Source organism: Lycorma delicatula, chromosome 4, assembly GCF_047948215.1.
Source record: "Lycorma delicatula isolate Av1 chromosome 4, ASM4794821v1, whole genome shotgun sequence".
In the NCBI taxonomy this organism is placed as follows: Eukaryota; Metazoa; Arthropoda; class Insecta; order Hemiptera; family Fulgoridae; genus Lycorma; species Lycorma delicatula.
In genome coordinates this window covers 175,584,063-175,607,751 of record NC_134458.1, presented here as the reverse complement: position 1 = coordinate 175,607,751, position 23,689 = coordinate 175,584,063, and the positions used below count along the sequence as shown (strand labels likewise).

At 30.0% G+C, this 23,689-nt stretch overlaps 1 long non-coding RNA gene across 2 annotated transcripts in view; it reads right to left on the bottom strand.

Annotated features, from left to right (window-relative positions):
* LOC142322981 (uncharacterized) overlaps positions 1-23,689 on the bottom strand; it is a 319,417-nt gene that overhangs the window by 17,574 nt on the left and 278,154 nt on the right. For both annotated transcript variants that reach the window (XR_012755986.1, XR_012755987.1), the window contains 3 exons: positions 17,753-17,877; positions 6,417-6,514; positions 5,495-5,723 (listed from right to left, as the gene is read on the bottom strand). This is a non-coding gene — a long non-coding RNA (uncharacterized LOC142322981). The remainder of the gene's footprint in view (positions 1-5,494; positions 5,724-6,416; positions 6,515-17,752; positions 17,878-23,689) is intronic.

Below are 23,689 nucleotides of genomic sequence, written 5' to 3'. Positions count from 1 at the left end.
ATATAGTTAGATTAAAGGCTTTTCAAGCCTCGGTTTTCAAGCGGGCGGTTATTACGGAAAGTGGAACTAATTTGGAATGGTGGCGGCACTCGCTCCTCTATGATGTAAACGAAGAAAAGAGGCCAACTTCTTCAAAGTTATTGCTTCCGATTATAGAAATATAAATATTGGACAATAATTGTAGGCAGCGCAATCAATCTTGAAACAGTCCCACGGCGGCGACAGCCACAATTCGAGAATCATTCTACTATCCTATTAGCTGAACTTTTTACTGGATCGCAGGACACGATTCTTTTGAAATTTTAATCACCTCAATGTTTAGCTAATATTTTGAACATTATTACATTTTTAAATTTAATTTGATTTAATACTATACTCTTGTGTGTATATATATATATATATATATACAAAAAATTATAATATATATATATATATATATATATATATATATATATATATATATATATAATTTATGTCAATTTTTAAGGTGACTCATTTCCTGAGTTACAATACTTGGCTTGTCCATGTTTATTTTTACAGTAAATAAAATCACTATGTATAATAAATAAACTATGTTATTTATGTCAAGATAATTACAATGTTAATTAATTTATCATTTAGCGTTTGTCTACTGACTTAATTACATATGATACTTGCTGAGAATAGGCCTACTTTTATTAACATTTAAAAATATACAATTGAGTGGCGACGATTACTACCCAACGTAAAAACATGTTCCTCGCGCTTAGTACTCCCTTTACCAAATAACTGTTCTATTTTTTACAAATGAATTTAACAATTTTGAAATGAAATGCAGTCGGCTAATTCTGTACTGTACATTATAAAATTTAATAACAGTAATATAAAATGTAATAACGATAATGTCAAAATCATCTAATCCGGTAAATGGTTTAGTACGTTTCTTTTTCTTTTTTGGGGTGATTAACGAAAATTCTGGCTCCTCGGATTGAAGAAGTTCTATTTTTCTTTTCTTAGGCTTTGGATCTGAGTCCTGGAAATGCTACAGGCAGCTACAGGTTCACTCTTCACACTTCTATACAACAATTAAATGCTTTTCATTTTTTAATTTTCCTAGAGCTAAATATTCTTTCTTCATGAAATCATACACGTTTACACTTTCGTGCGCCTGTCTTCGAAGTTTTTTTTACCTTTCACAACAGACTCAAATTCAGCTATAATCATTCGCACGTGAATGAACTACTTAAAAACGTTTGAAACGTAAACCACGATAAACACCTTTCACAACATATTCTATAGTACATTAATTGACTATTTAACAAAATATACGACACATGGCAAAAGAACCGTACCGAGAGGCAGAACCACAGAACTGAATTTTATATACATGGAAAAGCAAAAGAGAAACAAAAATAAAATTTAATGAAAATAATTGTTTTGCATTTGAAACATGATGTCACTTTTTTAATACTCTAAACACACAAAAATACATTGCTTCGAAAACAACAGTTGCATCATATTTATGCTATTAAGATGACGACTAATCATGGTGTGTCAATGTTTCAGAGAACAACAGCATAGCAGTGACGTGCGAGCTGATCATCCAAGCTCGCTGTTACGTCGCGGCTACTGTACCAGATAAATTTATTTTTATGGCAAAATACTTAATCATTTATAAACTATAAATAGCAGAATTAGAAAATATTTAAAAGTGATCCGTAATACCAACCGATAGCATAGAATAATAGGTTGTATTTACAAGAAAAAAATTTGCTTTTGCGCGTGAAAACTAAACTGAATGTTTTCAGTTTGGATAACAGGCACCATTCTAGCTCCAAGCTCCAATATTTATTGCGGCAGCTATACTTATTTACAGGATAGAGTTCATGACCCTCACCTCTCGCAATAAATTCCTACAAATATTCCGACTATCAGTAACCATCCTCCACCTCTTCCCTCCTATCCACAAGTGAGGGAGAAATCATCCAACCACTTCTTTTTCGGTCTTCCATTTTTTCGTTTTTCATCAGGTTATACATTAAATTCTTTTCTAACTGATCTATATTCGGCATACTTTGAATATTTTCGACCGATCTACTTCTCTTTCGCTTCAACCTTGAACAAATCAGGTTCTTCAAACAGCTGTTCCAGTTCTACATTAGTTATCATCCATCCGTTTCCCTCATTCACTGATAAGTATATTTTCCGTAAAATTTTTCTTTACTACTTCGATAAGTAATGTTCATTTTCACTGTAACTGTACATATTTCTGATCCATAAATGACTATGAGTCCATCACAGTATTACGTATTTTAATTTGCTGATGTTAAATTTTTCATCCTTTAAAACATCCTCTTCTAAAATCTTCGCAGTTAAATCTTCCTAAAAAAATAAATCCCTAAACAACCAACCACAGACCGAAACAATAAATGAATGTTCATTTTTTTAATTCGTTATTGTTTTTCTATTTGTAACTCTTTTATTACTCCTCTTCTCTGCACTATCACGACTTCTCTGTGTTGACTAGTAGTTACACATATCTATTGCGGCTGTTTCTGTAGAGCAAAATCCCTCTACTAAATTTCTTAAATTTTTAGATAACAAACTACCTCATCTGCATAAGATAATGGATATGTTTATTAAAACTGACTTTCCTGGGTTTATATCCATTTGTTTACCATCTTCTCAAGCATTAAGTTAAACAAGAACATCGAAAGTACATTCTCCTGCCTCAAACCTCTTCCAAAAAAATTCCTCCATACCACGCCTCTATCATTCCTACATAAGTAACAGCTACTACTAACAAACACAAACACAATATTTTATAAAAATACATTACATATATGTTATTTCGCCTAAAATCGGGGAAAATTAGTGTGAAATTTTATGAAAATTGAAAAACACGTTTGGTTGTAATTCCAATACAATAATACAAAATTGCTTCACTTGGTCAGTTATTAAAAATCAGGTAAATTTAATTATTAAATTACATCATACAACATAAGAAAGGCTTTATAAAGAAAACCTAATTTAATTGTTTTAGAAATACGTCACTGTAAGGGAAAAGCAAACCAAAATAAATGAAGCTGCAGTGTATATGAGAAAAATAAAAGATAAATACTTTAATGGGTTCACGTATAGGGTCTTGATAGGGAAAGACAAATCATCATAAAAAAAAACGACTCAATCCAGATTAATTTGGATTATCTTCAGCCTATGTGTATGTCCTATCATCGAAAGTACATTACTGATAGGTTTTAAAGCATTCAATCGACTAACAGGGTCTAAGAGGATGGAGAGATAGAATTAAAAGGACCAAAAAAAAGTTATTATAAATAAATAATACAATTCTCATCATTACAAAGATAAGTTTTCCTAAATCAGTTACACATAGGTTTTAAACTAAGAATTCATCTTTTGTAATGCAGAAGTACGTGTAAAATCTCATTCTCTTAAAATATCCAAAAGTGCCTTATTCTTTCTTTCTCTCTATCTTATTTAAGCTTTTAAATAATTTAATTTTGTGATCGCAGATTTCTATAACTAAATATAAGAAATGGTATGAAGTACATCTTGTGTAAGACCTCTTCCATGAAATGTAAAATGTACCATTTCCATAGTACTTTCATTTTTATGCCATTTTCATAACATAAAAAATTCATGCACTTTGTTCTTTACTTTACACTTCTTTTGATTTTTCCTTTCACCAACAGCTCAAATATTCAAAATATTATGCTATTGTCTCACCTTTATTCAGAAAACTCGAAATGAGGAAAAAGGAAAGAATGAGAAAGAAGGAAATGAATGGTAAGGAAAGAAATAAAAGATGAGGAAGGATAACTTACTTTCAAAGAGAAAGTAGTACAACACAAGTTCCAACTACAGAATAGCTTCAAGGCTCCCTCAGTGAAGTAGTGCTCATCCTGCCTACAATTTCTAGAGGGATCAGGAACTTTTGTGCCCAGTGTGAGACCACTTTATTACTTATCAATGATTTTTTGTCAACCGGCTTACATGTATGCTCTTCAAAAAATTATTTTCTTATAAAAATAAAGAATTTCCAAAATAAATAAGTTCAGACTTCCAGAATAAACTTTCTTGAAATCATTGAAATTATGTAACATAAGGAAATACACATTAGCTCTATCCACTCAGAGGTAAACTGACCACATAAATTATAATAGCTCTTCAATTTTTCAAGCTTGAGTAGATAAATTAACTGAGTTTTCAATCTATTAAGTCTGTAATAAGTCTATGAAAATCAAGATTTACTTTTAATGTCCACATCAAACTTTATCACCCCAGAAAAATGCAGCCCCTATAGCTTTGTCATTTGATAGGAGAATTCACTGCTTCGTAAAACATACCTCCGGTTGAGGGCCGATCAAAAAGTGCCCTGAATCAAGAGCAACTGTGTGGTCGCAAAACATAATGGATTTAGTAGACATCAGGCCCCCACCTTTGAATATTTGTCTTGTATCTTGAAACACCAGTTCTTAAACGATTTCATATCTTTCATACAGTGTGTGAGAACTAATTTCTAGGTGCAAGTTTCTCCTTTATTTGTATATATTATATATGTAACTCATTTTCTTTGTTTATTTATGTGGTTTAGCATCTGAGAGTCTTGGAGGATTTGAGATTTTAATAGGAAAATTTACCTTGAACTTGGTTGGTGGAGAGAAAGAAGATGACTGAATAATAGACGGCAGGAATCCTCTTTTTATTTCTTCCACTCTGGTCCAAGATCATCTTTCTTCCTATATGAGGCAGAGAAATACCCACATATATTTAAAGTTTCTGAGGGATGGTGTAAATTTAAAAATCAGTAACAGTCCATTTTAACCTGATTGACGACGATATCCACCTTCATGGAATCCATTGAAACTTGTGAGCTAGTAACATTCCATGATTTACACACAAAGTAAAAGGGCACAGTTCATATTTTACAAAGTATATTATTTCTAGCCAATCTTTGCTCTATACGAGTATATTTAGGAAATAATTCTTATTGATCTAGAGTTACACTGACATATAAAATTAAACTAATTATTTAGACAATTATTATTATTTAGACATCCTCATTTGTCCTTGTCTTATAAGCTGCTGATATACTCAACAATTTTAAAACCTACCTGGATCTATGGGATCAAACTATGAGACCCCACAAGCAGAAACAATGTCGATATCTTACAGCGGTTCCAGAATATGTTAGTGAGGTGTATAACAGAGGCACCTTGATTTGCAAGGAACAACGTGAAAATTAGGATTATTGTCAATGCAAGAGGAGATACAACATTTCAGTTAAAAGTACAAACTTTGGCTTAACTACCACACAAATCACTTGGCAGTGAACCTACTAAACAATGAGGATGATATTAGAAGGTTGAACCAACTGCACACTCTAGACCTAAATATCCCTATTATGTCTTAATGTGTCTACAGTAACCTTGGATATGACTATTGTTCATTATCTATTTGACTCTTTATTTCAAATTTGTTACGTATACTTTACCTTTTTCTTTACTATGGTGAATCATAATTTTTTTTACTTCTACTGTATGATATCTTATTTTGCTTTCTATTGTTCTAATGGTGTTATTGTCACTCATAATTGCTAATTATTTGTGCTTGGTACAAAAGATTTTAGTATACTAGCATGTATTTTTGAGGAATTTCACTGAGAACTCCTTATCATGTGATTTACTAAAGGTTTATGTATGTGTTCCAATTGTAAATAAGCTCTGAAACAATAAAAAAAAAAAATATATATATAATTTTTTAAATTAAAATCACAACACTTTAATGCTTTTGCATCCCTCTACTCAAAGGGAATATAAGTGAAGAGAGAGACACAAAATCCATCCTAAGTGTTATGACATGATAATTTCAAAAGTGTTATGATGAATAGTGTTTGTCTTTTCATTTAAAATCTACAATCTTTATATTAAATCTGCTATTGTTCATATTAATTTCCTACAAAAATTCTTAATAAAAATGGATTAAATATAAGTAACTGATTAAAAAAAAGGGTTAAATATTTATTATTCCACATGGATAAATACAGGAAAGGGCTACAATTTACCTTGAGAGTGGTAAGGGTAGAATAAACATTAGTCTATAAATTAAAGGTTATATACTGAGTTTAACATATGGTTAACTGTGTTTATATGTGTGTAGTATTTCAAGTTTTCCGGGGAACCATGCCAGATTGCAATGTACGGGTCTCCAATGTATAAATACACCTGCCCCTGCAATCTGCTTTTAATGCATTATATCATTCCTGTATAAACAAACTTTGTGCTAGTGAATATTATAAACTATGTATGCACCTGATAACAGAAAAAATTGCACAATTTTTTTATATAAAAATATTTATAAATTATATGAAATGAAAGAATTAGCTTACATTAAATTGAAAATTAAATTATTTTCACCTGTTGAAAAATTACTAAAATTGCCAATTTTTACAAGTTTGACACAAAGACCTTTGAGAATCTCCATTTTCAGTTTCCATAAAATTTATGATGAAGACCTGGAAAAAATTAAATTTCTTGAATAAGAAAAAAAAATCACTTTTAAAGACTTTTAAATTACATAATGACTTTTACCATTATCGAATTAGAAAGAAAATAATGGCAATAATCCTTCTAGTGATTATGTACAATGTATAACAAGCATTGTTTACTTTTCCAGTTTTATTAACAAGTAAGAAAATATGTAAGTACAGAATCTAAGACATACATTCTCTTTGAGAATAATAAAGTAAACTGAACACCCACTCCTGTGATAACTATATATTTGGTTTAGTAAGAAATTCAATGATAAACTACTGCTCCTCGCTTTACCCGTAAGTCTGGAATTGATTTTATTTGTAAAAATGGCTATATCAATTGTGGCAATATCTCATCTTACATCACCTACAATTTTTTTTTACCGACTTTTTGTAGGAAATTAACAACAATATTACTTTCAGTTGCATGGTGGGATTGGGAAATGAAATTGAATTTTTTTACATTTTGAGGTATGAGGAGTAAAAAAAGATTCCATTCACTTAAAATGTAATTTATATAAATATATAGGCCTACGTATAAAATTTGTGGCTCGAAAATCTCCAAAACTAGTAGATCAGCTTCAGTTAAATTTAGATATGATGTAGTAGTAGTAGTAGTAGTAGTAGTAGTAGTAGTGTATATAAAGTTGTGCATGTAAAAATTTGATGAAGATTTACTGAATCGTTTTCAGATAAGCTCAACCCTTATTTACCTCCTACCTTAGTTAACCTCGATTTGAGGTATGTTGATTTTGTAGTGGTGTATTTTCCATATGCACTTATGCAGTGAGTTACAGGGGTGAATGAGTATAAACTTGATGCTAGTGTGTATGGTTTATTTGTTATTTTTAATTATTTCATAAAATTACAGTTATAATAATTTAATTTTGTTATAAACAGAGAATATATTTTAACATTAAATAATAAAAAAAAAACCTATATTTCTTTTATTATTTATTATTTATTACTTATTACTCATTTATTACTTTTTGAAAGTATATGTCGCTTTATATGGAAGTGAAGCTTGGACAATCAGAGTATATGAGAAGAAAAGATTTGAAGCTTTTGAAATGTGGTGCTATAGTTGAATGTTAAAAAACAGATGGGTGGATAAAGAGACAAATGAAGAGGTATTGCGGCAAATAGATGAAGAAAGAAGCATTTGGAAAAATATAGTTAAAAGAAGAGACAGATTTATAGGCCACATACTAAGGCATCCTGGAATAGTCGCTTTAATATTGGAAGGACAGGTAGAAGGAAAAAATTGTTAGGAAGGCCACGTTTGGAATATGTAAAACAAATTCTTAGGGATGTAGGATGTAGGGGGTATACTGAAATGAAACGACTAGCACCAGATAGGGAATCTTGGAGACCTGCATCAAACCAGTCAAATGACTGAAGACAAAAAAAAAAAAAATTTCTTTTAGTCTTCTCATTTAATTTATGTTTTGTATATTTCTTGCGCAAAAAATTATACAAAATAATAAAAGGTGGTCTTCTTATGCAGAACTGCGCAAGAATTTTTTTTAACTACTAATGTACTAAGAATGACTGTAAAAAGCCAATTATATTTCTGTTTAAAAATACAATAAATCTTTTAGAATATAGTTTATAAAAATTTTAACTCTTCTTGGTTTGATGTAGATAAGTGATTACCGTTAATCGCTAGTATTTCAGGGTTCTATAATTGATTCGAAGCTTAGATGGAAATTAATTCCTGTTAAAAAGTTCAATATTTGAAGATGGAAAGGATCTTTGTTTACTTGAACAGAGGCACAATGACCATATATCTAATTTACAGATATTTTATATGCACGTGCGCACCCATACAACACACACACACACACACACACACACACACACACACACACACACACACACACACACACACACACACACACACACACACACACACACACACACACACACACACACACACACACACACACACACACACACACACAAACAAACACACATACACATCCTATTTACATTTCTGTATTGATATGTTCCGTTTTACAAAACCTAGATGTGTCTTTGGATAAACTGGTGAAACTTACGTTATATTTGTAGGCTCTAAGAATAAATGTTTTTCCTTCTTTACTGAGAAACATTACTGAGAAAAGTTATTATAAGATTTGTTTTAAATTTCGGTTAAGATACATAAAAAAATATGTGACAATCCATTTTTTTTTGGAGATAAGCCGGTTATATGATTAATTTTTGATATTTAATTTAATTAAGCTTTCTAATCTAATGTTTTACAATAATTGTATAATAATAATAATAATAATAAAAACAATAATTTTTATTATTATTATTATTACAAGGTGATAAAATTATCAGTAGTCAGAGAGGCGGTTGTGCAATTTGTTATTCCGCTTCTCTATCGTATTGGCTTTTGTAACTCGCTTTTTCCTGAAAAGGTTTTCTTGTATCTAAAAACAATCACGATTATTAACTAACAGTATTGTTTAAGTGCGGAGTTTACGTTATTACAGAAAATTATAAAAATATAATAATTCAACAGCATAAAAATGAATTAAATAAATTCAATAATTTAAATAAAAAATAAAAAATAGGTATTAAATAACGATAATTTAATATAAAATAAAAAGTTAAAAACTTCGTAACATCTCTTTCATAAACTAAGAGAAAGAACTAAATGGCTTCAACTTGAACTGTCAGAGAAAAAAATAAAATAAAAATAATATAGAGGGAGAAAGCTCAAGAACTTAAGTAGAAAAAGTTGCTACTTGTGTTCAAAAAGTGCCGATGCAGTTCTTCTGACAAAGCCATCCTCAAGAGAAAACGACAGAAAAGTAAAAACTTTATATTAGAAAAATATATATCATTTTGTGGTTTTTATATGAAGGAAATGACAAAATAAAATAAGATTAATAACAGAAAGATTAAAGAAAAAAATGATTCCAAAAAGGAGTCTTTAAGAAAAAAATAAATCCGTTTAGCCTAATCGTGAAACTAAAATATTAAAATTATTATCAAGATAATAATTTCGAGTCGATTATGAATCGACTCGAATTAACTTATAAAATATAAAAATGAAGTTCATGTACAACAGCAATAGAGTAAAAAAATTAAATAAATTAACTTCTTGATTTAATGTGAGGATAGTTCATAAAATTATATCATTTTTAGTTTCCCATACCTATATGAGATGCTATTAAATTAAAAAAAAGATCTTTCAAAGTCTTTTACCACATTTATTTCAAGAACAAAATTAAAAAAGGAAGAAGTAAAGAAAACTGATATAAAAATTTATATTATTTTAAAATTACCATGTGTTTATATTTGACGTTAAAGTACACAACATTTTTAATTTTTGAATTAGTTAAATCTAAAAAAATTCCATAAATTAATTTTTTCTAATATTATTGTTATTATATATAATACAATAGGAAAAATTAACCTTTCATCCATTTTGTATTATTTCCTAGTTAAAAAATACAATTTCTATAAATATATTTATTTTAAACTACTCGTCGCAAATCAGTTACTTAACAGTTGATTTTCGAAGTCGAAGGTTCTGAGGTTTAAATTCTAGGAAAAGTTAGCTGTTTTTATACGGATTTGATTACTAGACTGGGGATACCGGTGTACTATAACTGTTGGGGTTTAATTAACCACACGTCTCAGGAATGGTCGGCTTGAGTCTGTACAAGACCATACAGTTCATTTACATTTCATCCTCATCACAATGTCCGTAGGGGATCGCTTATTACTCATTAGTTGAACAGATGGCAACGTACATATTCGGAAAAAAGATAAAAAAATACATTTTTTATTTTTTAAATAAACTTTACTAATTGTAAATGTTTCAGCTAGTAGTAACTAGATAGTTTTCTTTTTTTTTATTGAATCAAACTAACAATCAATGAATATTTTAGATTTTTTCTTTCCACATGTACGATTTTTTGAAATCTCTTCTTTCCTGCATGTTTACATAATTAATGGGGCAAAATATATGATATTCTAGAATAAAACAGATTCTAGGACTAAATCTCTATTAATTGTAAGAAAATGATTGTAAAACACAAAAATTTAGTGTAGAAAAATACAATTATTTATGTTTGATGTACAATAACTTCGTTAAGTTTCCGGTAAAAAAAATAAAAATTTGTAGAAAATTTAATTTTGAGAAAATTTATCTAAGTCAAACCAACTGAATGAAAAAAGATTAAGAAATTTGATTTCTATTGAAAATAAAACAAACCAAAACGTGACAGAAAAATACTGCATTATAATTATAAAAAGGAACAAGAATCACTTCAATATTGGAACATATCTACATACAGAATCACTGATAACAAATAAATAAAAAGAAGAATTAAAAGAAAAGATGTTTTTTTAAAATTTACATTATTTAAATCGTCATGTTAAAATTATTCAAAATTTCATTGTTTTAATATATTATTATTTTATCTTTAATATTTTATCAAATTTTATTATTTTTCAATGTTTTTATTTTTAATATTTTTATAATGTTTTCAAACTTTCATTATTTAAAAATAAATTTTTTAATAATAATTGAAAAATTATAATTTTTATATTTTTATTTTTTTATTAAGAAATACTTCCAACATAAAAAATAAAAAAATTCTCAATTTTTTCAATTTTTTTAGAATCTGTTTTATTAGATTTTTAGGCCTAAACCATATAAAACCATCAAATCTATTATTTAATTTAAATTCTAAGAATTTCAGAATGGCTTCATTTTTCCCCTTGGGAGTAGAAATCGCGGAGAAATGTTTTAATTTATTTTCACTTTTAGATTATATCTGAAATGATTTCCGGTTGTATATGCGACATTCTGTAAAGTTAAAGCTCTGATTATATGTCAGTGGATATGAGCATTAATAAATTAGTACTTATCTACGTATTACAATTACGAGTACATAACGTTATTAACTTTTATTAAAAAACTAAAATAAACGTTAACCGTTGGTTTTTTTATTTTATTTTAAGCTTTTTGTTAAATCTAGTTTAGTTTATAATTTAAAAAATAAATAATATTTTATCGTCATTGGCAATAAAATTGCATATTAGGTTACTCTATTAAGCAAATTTATTTTACTCATGTCACAAGCATAACAGAGAAACCAGGAAAAGTGTTGCTCAGTAAATCAATAGAGTTTTATTGATTTTTAAACTTCTTAGAAGTTCTAGAATATTATACACGAAACCGTCCCATTAATTATGTATACATGAAGGAAAGGACAGATTTAAAAAATAAATTACTTGTGAAGGGAAGAGTGGTCAACAGTTGAAAATTTGGTGATTATTTAGTTGAAGTGCCTCATCCCGAAGTCACAAAAAACATATCAAATTCATTCAAAATTAATATTTATTCATTTAATGATGTATTTTGGGTGTCGGAAAATTAGTAAAAATTTACATAATGATACAAATAAAACATAACACAATGAAAATAGAAAAAAACTTATATCATAGTGAAACATTATATTTAAAGATATAAACATGAAAATAAATAATATAATTTAACCAAATTTAACCTACGCTCGCTTCGCTCGCTAACCTTGACTATTATTTAAGTAATAAATAATTATAGGTTAGGTTCAGCTCTTGATGATTGCGGTTGCGTTTGTCTTGCTCCGAATATTCGTGGTTATTATTGGGGTTTTTGTTAATAGTTCTTTTTCGTTTTGTTGCTTGTTTTTAGTTGTTTAGTGATGTTTTTAGTAGTTCTATTGCGTTTTTGTTGAGTTTTAATTTTTTATTTATTTGTATCACTATGTAAATTTTTACTAATTTTCTATTTTCCGACACCCAAAATACATCATTAAATAAATAAATATTAATTTTGAATGAATTTGACATCGTTTTTTGTGATTTCGGTGTGAGGCACCTCAATTAAATAATTACCGAAAATTTTGTATTGCATTTTATTAATCCTAGTGTGAACGTTGCAACTATTGGACAATAAGCAACCCCCCCCCCCCTGTGGCCCAATGAGATAATGATATGCATGACACGTAAATGAGGTGTATTTTTGTACAGTCTCGTGCCAACCAATCCTGAAACGTGGGGTTAATTGAACCCCAATCACCAAAGTACACCGGTTTACGCTGTCTAGTATTCAAATCTTAATGAAAGTAACTAACTTTTAGTAGGATTTGAACCACAAAAAAGCCTTCGAAAGTCAACCATTAAACAACTGATTTACGATGACCAGTTTACCATTAGACCAGCCTGGTAGGCTATCATTTGAATAATCTTTTATTTTTGGATTGATGATTTCACCACATAAGCCTGAAGCTTGTGCGTGGGAAATGGAAGTGGAATTTTATAGCGAATGAAAAATGCCGAGCCTGACCGGGATTCGAACACGGGACCTCCTGATGAAAGGCCGAGAAGCTACTACTCCGCCACGGAGATCGGCGTATGGTATCTTGTATGCTTCTTTATTTAGAATAGATAGAACTTTTTTCTTTATTTTCACTTTTAATCTCTCGTCTATTTTTTTCCCGTCTCTTTGTGAAACGTTTAGTTGTAACAATAAAAAAAATTATAAATTTTTACGTTTTCATCAAGTAAAATTTCTTTACTGCAGATGACCTACTTTGGGGACCTATATATTTTAATTTTATGTGGATGTTTCACAAAATACTATTTATCCCTTAACTTTAACACTACTACTGTTTCTCTTCGAGGATGATCAGAAAGTATGTTATTTTTTTGCAAAAAAATTCTATTTACATTACACTGAAACCAACGACTCAGCACATGAATAAAATAAAATTTCTAAAAATTACAAATTTAAAAAAAAACACCAAGTGGATGGAATATATTTTTCCATTATATAAGGGATTTTCTTATATTTATATGATAAACGCCATTAATAATAGTGCTACTGGATACACCACTGAAAACAGAACTCAAAAGGGTTTGGGAAAACCTTATTCCGTATAATTTCCTAGTGATTTGTTCGTAATACTTGTATATTTTACATTTATTTACTTGTATATAAATATTTGTATGTAGCTTTTAACAGTGAAAATTAATTAAAAAATTTATGATGTAAAAAATAGAATAAAAAAGTTGCAGAAACGTGCTTTATACAGTCTTCTATACACGACGAATAAATTTTATATTATTAGAATATATGTTGTTTATTTCCAACAAGAATAATTTAAAATGAATTTCCTAAAATAAAACTGGTAAAGATGAGAATTTAAAATGTAAAATGTCCAAATTTATGTAAATATATTCTTAGTATGACTCTAAATTATTAATATATTTGTACCATACATCAGTTTTTTAATTTAATTTTTTATAACGAAAAAGCTTTATGTATTTCAAACTGCATTCTAAAATAGTTTTATGTCATGATATTTCTCACTAAATACATTATGCGTTTTTAAAAATATTTTTTTTATAAGAACTGAATAAAATTAGAGAAAAATACAAAAAAAAGGTTTGTTACATTTTCTTTTAAATATATTTATAAAAAAGTAAATAATTAAATAAAAAATACGTCGAGCTCCATCACATACGGGTACAACATCCATTTTTCATCCACAGGATCCGGGTTCGAATATTTCGTAAAACATTTGTATTAATCATTTTGTAGTCAGTCATTTTATCACCATTTTCATCATGATAACGACCAATCAGTATGTAAAAGATTGACGTACAATAAAACTACGAAACGAGTGAATAAAACAGACTGCGTTGATTCACTGTAGCAGAAATGTTACGTGTTATTTGCTTACGTAAAGGAGCATGGAAATCGCGCTACAGGCAGAAATTTTGATAGCAGAGTCCTGCATTCCTGAGTAACGAAAGAAAGAAAACGAATCTCTCCTAGCCAATGAAAAAACAAGAGAGCATTTCTGTGGAAAAACGCGAAATAAACGGAAATAAGGTTTATTAGTGTAGTAAATAGAGGAATGAAAAATCGACCAAACTTGGCTTCTTATAAAACTGCCCTTTTTTACGGTATTATGGTATTTTCCCTTTTTACGATATAACTGAATTTCTTAGAAATTCGTGTGTTTCGGATGTGTGTGGTTGTAGAACAGCCGGTTGTGTGTCGGCGTTAGGTGTCTGTATGACCGGCGGGGCAACAATACTGCAATGAATTCGTTTTCATGATAAGGACGGTTTTAACTCTAAACTACCAGGTATTTCATTTATTCCACTATCGGAAACTTATTTCATAAGTGTACTGAAGGAGAACGTTATTACTTAAAGTACTAAGTAAATATCCACTTAATTTATTTACTCAAACCGATATCTTAACGTTTAATTAGTCAGATCAATTTTAACTCTCTTAACTACCAGATATTAAATTTAATGTACTATCGGTAACTATCTTATAAATATGATGATCGTGTACGTTTCTAATTAATGTACGTAAATATCGTCTTTATTTTATAAAGACTAACGCTAATCGATAATTATTCGTTAAAGAAGTACATCGTTTTTTAAAGTGTGTAATAACCAACTTAAATTACTCAAACAACCACTAGTAATCATCTGCTAGTTAACCACTAGACCAGCCCGGTAGGCTACACAAAAATAGTTTTATAAATAATATTTTATTTAACTTATTATTATTTTAAGTTTAATAATACACACAAACATATTTATTACAGTTATTTAGTCGTGACCCGTGCTTTGCACCGGTAGTCTACACAATAATTAGTACAGATTACTACATGTCATTTGAATTTTTTAAAACTCGGTTATCGAGATATAACTAAATTTCCGAATAACCGTTTTGATCGAGAGTGTACGATGCACGTGACTGTTAGCCCTCAATCTAACAGTTCAAACACATACCTGTTTGAACTGTGAAAATCGGACGAATGGTTGCGGAAATATTATAAGAGCATTGAACCTCCTCCCTAAATAACCCCTCTACAGACACCCCGATGTTACCCATTGATGGTCGGTAATGAGATCGGATGGACTGCATAAATGGGGTTGAAAATTTTGTTTAACATGCTAGGACTAATCGTCTTTGAGATACAGTGTTTGCAATTTTTGAAAAGATTTAACCGATTGAACTCCTGGTGCACGGCCTCGCGAGACGCTTTCTGGTGCAACGATCAGGATCGTCCTCAAGGTACATCTTTATTTTATTAACACACGTACCCACAAATTAAATAGATTATTTTATTTAAAGATTTTTCCACGACTTTTATTGACCAAATTTCGCTTAGGAGTCGCAATACACGCATCCGTAGCCGAGATATAGGTTAGGTTAGTTCTAAAAGTGGCTGGATGAATTATCGTTAGTCTAGCCTCGTATGAGAAGCTCCTTTGTGGCGCTGGATGACCTTGAATTTGTACTTATACGAACATATCTATTATAGTTTCGGCATATGGAACGTTAGTCATAGTGTAGATACGCGACTTCTACAGAAACGTGTCAAATGAAAGCTCTGAAAATTGCCGATCAGTAATATAAACATATCGGGTAGGAATGAATTTAAAGCTGACTAGATTTATTCTTAAGAAAGCTAATACGCTGATTAATTTGACGACATACTTTTTCAGTTTGAAGAACAACAATAGCACGGCGACTACCAGAAGCAAACAACGATAAACTGACAAAATTTCAAAGATGTGTCATAAATTTACAAAAAAGGAACAATTATTTCCTAGATCAAATTAGGAATGTGAGGCGAACACCGGTGAATTTCGAAATGCGATCGTCAACAATTGAAAATGTAGGTGCAAAGTGTTCGGGTACAAATTTCTGGTGATGACGTTGCTTGGTGATACTGACAACACTTTCAGACGGGAAAAGATTACTCTCCTAAATGTAATTTTTAAAAGAAAATATGTTTACGGATAGGTTAAAAATTTTCATTCGATATTATCGTACGAGTACAAGAAAAGGGATAGATAAATTTGTAACGAACTAGATTAAATGCGCCTGGGAGCGTCGACCAGGCATTATATTACGACAACTTTCCATAATTTTAACGGTCAGTTTTAGAAGTTATTCAGCAGATGATGTAAAACGAAAACTGATTGCTGGAAAGTGTGATCAACTTATTATTATTCCTGGTGGAATGACTCTATTCTTCAGCCTCTAAATATTTGCGTAAAGACTGACTGCTTAAAACCAATCTCCGTAAACAATACACGAGACTACATCATCAGATAAAATTAAGAAACTCTCTTTGATACAGATTTGTGAGTGGATTATTGCGACTCTGTCAGAAACACCGGATGATTTGATTACAAAATCGTTTAAAAATATGTGGTATTTCAAACGCTCACGATGGAAGTGAGGACGATTATATGTGGTTAAGTGATTACAAAGGTAATTGTAATTCCACGCATGACGAAAACTCGAGCACTGATGACAGTAATTAAGGTAAATACCTACTATAATTTCTACGCTTTTAATAAAATATTTAGAGTACAGAACTGATTTATTGACATTATGCAAATAAGTAGTGTTATAAATTAAATTTTCTATAGGATTTTGCTAATAAAATCCAAAAAAGAAACAATATTTTTTTAAATCTTTTTCCAATTTTCCAAACCTGCGTGTACGTCTTACATAGGTGTCCGTGGTACATAAGTGCATAGGTAGTTTAAATGCGTTACGGTAATAAGGAAGTCTGGGAAAATTAACGTAAAGCAACAAATTAATGTTATCCGTTTTTTGTTATGACATAATGCGTTATATACGTTGATTCAAATAAGCAGAGCCAAACAATCCTAAAAACTAACCTGCGTCGTTTTGAACGACTAACTGTCATTTTAATTAATATTAAAAATTTCAGGTTTTTATGTTCTATATTTATTTGAGTTACAGAGTGTATAAAGAGTATATAGTAAATCTTGTTTTACTTATCTTAATATTAAATAAACATTCTGTTTTTTTAATATAGTGTGGCTTACGAACTGTTTCAATTTAAAAAGTCTCATAAAATCCAATCAATGAAAAATCAAGTAAGACTTTCTTGAACGAACATTCTTTTTATCATTACCGTTCTCTCAATTATTAATTCATTTCTAACAAAGTTATTATCTCTAATTCTACTTACGTTACATAGGCTAAGTTAACATAATTAATTTATCTTATGTTTTGGCGGTTTTATGGCATATTTTATTATTTTCATTTTTTAAAGTTAGTTTTTCCGCCTTTTTGAGGGTCCTATACTTGAATTACAAATTGATATTTATATTTTTTACGCATTTTAGTGCATTTACCTTACATTAGTGCATTTGATCCAACTTTTTAGCTTACACCGTAATTGCATAATGATCATTACAGCTTTAATTTTGGCGGCCATTCGTGTACTTTTATAATCTTCTTAACGTTGCTTAATCTGAATCTGAAATCAAAATCAAAATCCAAAATTAAAAGTGTTCGTTCACACACATACATACGGAATCCAATAACGAACTGTTCGTTCGTTAAAAATAACTTAATTAATAAATAAATGTATTTATCATTAACCGTAATTATCGCTGTAATATACTCGGTTAAAACAAGACTTCTTATAAATTCGATTATTATTTTTCTTTGCATATAGAAAAGTCCCAAAATATTAAAATATATATTTTTCATTATTATTACAAATGCCGTATTTTCATTTCATTTTTCGTGATTCAAGTACTGGTATTCTATTTCAATGCCAGCCATTCTGCGAGTATATCATTGTTCCATTTACATCCAAACTTGGTGTAAACATTCTAACATCTGTCTTTCAAACTTCTTTCAACATTTAGTATATATATACATACATATATGCTGATTTTATTAGATAAAGAAAGAATTTTAACAAAGCCAAAATACAAAGAAGTTCTAGACAAATAAAGAAATACATGTAAAGAAAAATTCAAAGAAATTAAGTAGTTAGTTTGAATACAATAAAAGTTACAACAGCTATTTTGTTATTTTCCTGTTTTGTTAACAAATTTGTACACTTATTCTCTATCCATTATTACCCTTAACCTATTAATTTTTTTAAAATTCTTATTTGCGTTTATTTTAAATTATTATTTTACGCTAAAAGTACTAGAAAATCTAAGAAACGCCTTCAAGGTCTGAGATACAGTGAAGGGAAAATCCTGATATTCATCACTCATTGGTAAAATGTATATATTTTATAAACAATTGCTGGTATTTAAAATCGGCTAATGAATGAAGGGACCATCCCGGTATAAGGAGTTCCCCATTAAAAATGCCAACAGGTTCCTCAGATGGCGGATGAGCGGTAGCGGGAACAGGACACTCTGTTGCCCTGTAGATGGGAAACTGTCCCCATAAGCGAAAGAACTTCATTAAGTCCATTGAAATCTAAAGTCTTTCCTGAAGTCTTCAGGAAGTTAACGGAAAACCACTCTATTAAAGGGCCTTCTGATAATTCCTTGCATTACGCTACGACGCTGATTTCTGTTAAATACTTCGGAGTTAAAATTGCTTCTCATTCGGATCTCTGGTAAAAGGAACAAAAGTAGTTAAAGGACCGATTACGTGTAGGAACTTGAATGTCACAACTTTGCTGATAAAAGTAATAGGTGAGATTTAAACTGGAAACTACAAGGGGATGAAGGAGAAGGTTTGAGACAAAAATAGATGGAGGCAGCGGTGGCCTTAAAGAAACCAACTGCAAGGCAGAACACCAGATCATGGCGATGATGACACAAAATAAACTTTACGGAGCCTATATCAGTTCATTTGGGTTTCAGTTGTAATGATTGTGGGTTAAATGGAGAATTTTTCTTCCAATCCTGGGAGAATGGTAAGGAGGATTATCCATTATGATCACGACTTCTAGTTAAACTAGTCTCCAAATTTTATAAAATATTCTGAACTTCTTTTAATACTATCGCCTGATACCTTGAAACTAAGTAAAGGATAACTCAAAAAATAAACTTAAATTTAATCCCAAATATACGACATATATGATTGGGGAGGGAAAGGAATTTTTCAATAGATTAAAAACAATTTTGAATAAAAAAAACTGCTTCAGCCTTTTTGTATAAAGTTTTTTTTTTTACTATCTATGCCTAACAATAATCTCTTCATGAATTTTCCGTCATGTATAAGATGGCTAATCTTTGGATAATTTAATTCTACAGGCTTTCGTCAATTTACTTTTTTTCATTCATTGTATTAGAATTACGAATAAATAAATCTCTATTAAATTTTTTTTATTATTTGAAAAATAATAAAACAATCAAACATATTACAAGAAACAGAAAAAAGTACAGACGAACAAATCACTTTTTAAAATAAGAACGCAATAGAAGAAAAATATCAAGAATACCCCAACGTTTTTAAAAACCAGGTATGGAAAATTAGAAAAAGTAAACCGATTTAAATACCTTGAAGAAACTATAGCATAGAAGGGCCAAGAAAAAACAGCCTTCGTGAACGAAATTAAATTGGTTTAATAGATTAAATAAAAATTATGAAATTTGAATACGGCGATTTGTCAGAAACGTTGTATACAAATTAATATTTGACGACGACCAACACAGCCGGTATTTAAAAGAACTCCAAAAGTAAGAAAAAGATTTTTTAAGAAAAATATTCAGTTCTATAAAAGACGACACACAATATATGTAAACTCCACCCGCACAAAGTGATATAACAGGAATTTAAAGAAATAATATAAAATAATACATGCCGTAAAATTGATTCTTTCGTAGCTATTGTTTTAAGGATAAGTGATAATAGAATTCCCGAGAAAATCCTCCTCTTTTATCTAGAAATAAAACCCACACTCGTATGCTGTAATAAAGCAAATCAAGATTTAAAGCTTGAATATAAATTCCAGATTTACAGAAGTGATAATTAATTAAAAAATGCAAAATTTATAAGAAATTTCGGGGAAGAGGTTTTCTGTAAAGAAAAAACTCCAAAAAAAAAACAAAAAAAAAGAATAGCGATCGAATAATTCAGGAAAAAAGCTAGTGAGAGAATTAATAATTAATGGCAGGAAAGGAAAAAGAGGAATGTTAAAAAAAGTGTTAAACGTGGTCTACATTTCGGCCGAAACAAAAGAATTAAGAAACCGTCATTAAGGGTAGTTTATAAAAAAAGATTGCCTGTAAAATTATTTATCCCTACAATATATCTAATGGTTTTATCTTAACGTAAAAGGATTTTTTAAAGATTTTGTTTATATGTTTTAAAAATTATTGACCAGAAGTCTTTTGTTCTCCAAAAAGTATTGGGTAAACGGCTCTTTCATCAGTTTATCATTACAAACCGAAATATTAGTTAAATGCATTCACTATTCTTTTTTCATGATACACATGATTGAAATCTGACTCAAAAATTTATAATCGTGATGGTAAAAACTCTGTAGTACTTCCACTACACGCAAATATCATCATTTATCAATTTTTTAATACATTTATTATTATTATTATTTTGTTCTAACCGAACCGAGTTGAACATCGTTGTTAATTTAAACATACAAAGAATAAGTAATTTACAAGAAACAGTCAACTAGTGCTCTGAATACACAATTTTACTAAATAAAATACTATAAAATAAAATTAAATGTTAATATTAAAAAACATTTAATTATTTTATTTAATAGCAATTTTTTTTTAAATTTAAAATATAAGTAAACAATCTGCAATTAAATTTGGACTGCATAATAAAAGAACAAAGATAATAACAAAGTCATCATGATATATGCATGAGTCATAAAATACTTTTTTTCTAAGCAGATAGTTAATATTTCTGCGGCACAAGTTCGATAATACAGAAGATATAACTAGACAGTAGTGTCTACGGCACACGTAAAAACATGTCAAACTCACTAGCGTAATCTAAATCAGTTAAAATAGTCGCAGAATATATCATAGAGTTTAATTAATAGTTATTTTTAAAACGATATCTTATTATATACCATTTGATACAAACATTTCGATACCGTTGTATCGATTCCTGAATACAAAAAAAAACACATTCAATATGTATAATATTATGAATTATAATTTTCACAAAGGAAAATATACGCGTGTATCCTCTCATGCCATTTCAACTCAATCTATTTTAAAGTATCAGATTACTAATTAAATTATAATTAAATGTAATTAATCACGAAATTTAACCGCAAAATTATTTTTAACAAATTAATTAACATCGATAATTTTACCAATTATAGAGTTGGAGAGTTATATTACATTAAAACAAAATTAAGTTATCAATGAAAAATAATTTTAAGTCGTATTTTGATAAAATTAAACGTACATAAATAAAATCTGCAAACTGGATAATCAGTTTTAGAAAAAAAAAAAATATATAATTAAAAAAAATCCGGCAATGAATTGCATAACTTTCCCGGCTACGCCGATCAAGTTATGCGATTCAATCGTTTAAACTTCCATTTGTTTCTCTTCATGATAAAACAATTCCTTTTTGTTGAATAACAATAACCAAAATTATGAATTCTAAATAATTTAGATAAATACCTTTATTTAACAAAATACGCTTTGAATATTACAATTTTGAAACTGCGAAAGTTTTTTTTTTATTTTGAGATTCCCATACTCAAGGAAAAGCAATCGGATAAAATTAATTTTTAAGAAAATAATCCCTAAGTACTGATAATACATTTTTAAATAGAACTTTTTAGAATTATTTAAAAAATGCAAAGAAACAACCGTAATATTCTAAATATACGCAAAGTTGTAATTTTCTAGCTAAGGGGCTAGATATTTGGCTAATTTTTTTTTTTAAGTGCTAAAGAGTATGATGGATGCTAAAATTTAACCTAAAGAGTAAGAGCTATCATAAAATTAGGATTTTTACATTTTAAATGTAATGTATCCCGAACTTGCTACATGGGTTAAAATAAAAAAAAAACAAAACACATTTTAATTAGAAAAACAATAAAAAAATTTAAACGATAAAAAACCTTTTTGGGAATTTGTGATCTTGATAAAAAAAACTACAACTTTTGAAGACTTTTTTTGCTAAAGTGCCCAAGTAAAAATTTGGAATATTTTATCAGGCAAAACACCCCACTCCTTTTTCAAATTTTTGCAAAAATTTAATACACTCTCCCTCCCCCCCACCGAAGGTAGTACCTGTCTATAAAATTTGGAGAAAATCGGTCACCAGGGTCCAGAATTATAAAACCAAATACAGGCCAACATACATACGTACATACAGAATGGCGCTATGGCACAATAAGCTGACACATTTACAAGGTTGAAAATGTTTTTTACCTGGTGTTTCATATTGTGCATGCGTAATCCCTTATTTCATGGAAATATCGGTGGATATCGCCTAGTCTTTGTATTCGATTCTGATTCCGCAACACATCAGTTGTGAACTGTGGCCGATCACGGACGTTTGTCTAATTCACAGCGTTCTGAAGTTGTGCTTCTTTATGCTGAATCAAAAAAAGTCTTTATGCTTCTTATGCTGAACAACTTACAGTGATTCGGTAACAATTTCGAGCTCATTTTAACAGTCGATGGATTCCAGCAAAAACGCTATTCTGCTTGTATTCTGTAAATTTGAGGAAGAAGGCAGAGTAAAAGAGAAACGACCTAAAGTAGGTCCCGTTCATGTTCCAGAAAATATCGAGCTCTTTCAGTTCCCATGCAACATAATCCGGCACAGTCTACAAGGCGAGCTTCACCAGTAATGGAAATATCTGGTCGTACAGTACAAAGAATGTTACACAGTGATCTCAATATTTTTCCATACAAATTGACTGTCCTGCACAAGTTAACACAACCTAACAAGTAGAAAAGATTGGAGTTTGCATAAAGGTCGGAAGGGAAAGATGACATTCTGTTCAACACTGGGACTTTTTTTTCCCCCTACATCCCTGGGCTGGACATCCACTCAAGTATACACGGCCCAGGGAAGTGTCCTTGTGACTCTAAGGGGGCCTCCCCACCCACCGGCTGTACGTCCGGCACGGCAGATCAGCCCCCCCGGTTCCGGATTTTTTCTTATTGCTGCCCGCCTCTAATCCTCCGCACGTAAGGGAAGGTCCGGCTATGCCATCCCCCCCACACGCAGAAAACCGGGTCTCGGTCTTTACTCTTTTATGCCTGCCTCAAACCGGCGGCGCCAGCCCCAGCAAGCACCGAAGCGCCCCCAGAAACCGACACTGCCGGCCGGGACTCGGTCTTTTCTTTATCCCTTTCAAGCAGCCCCAG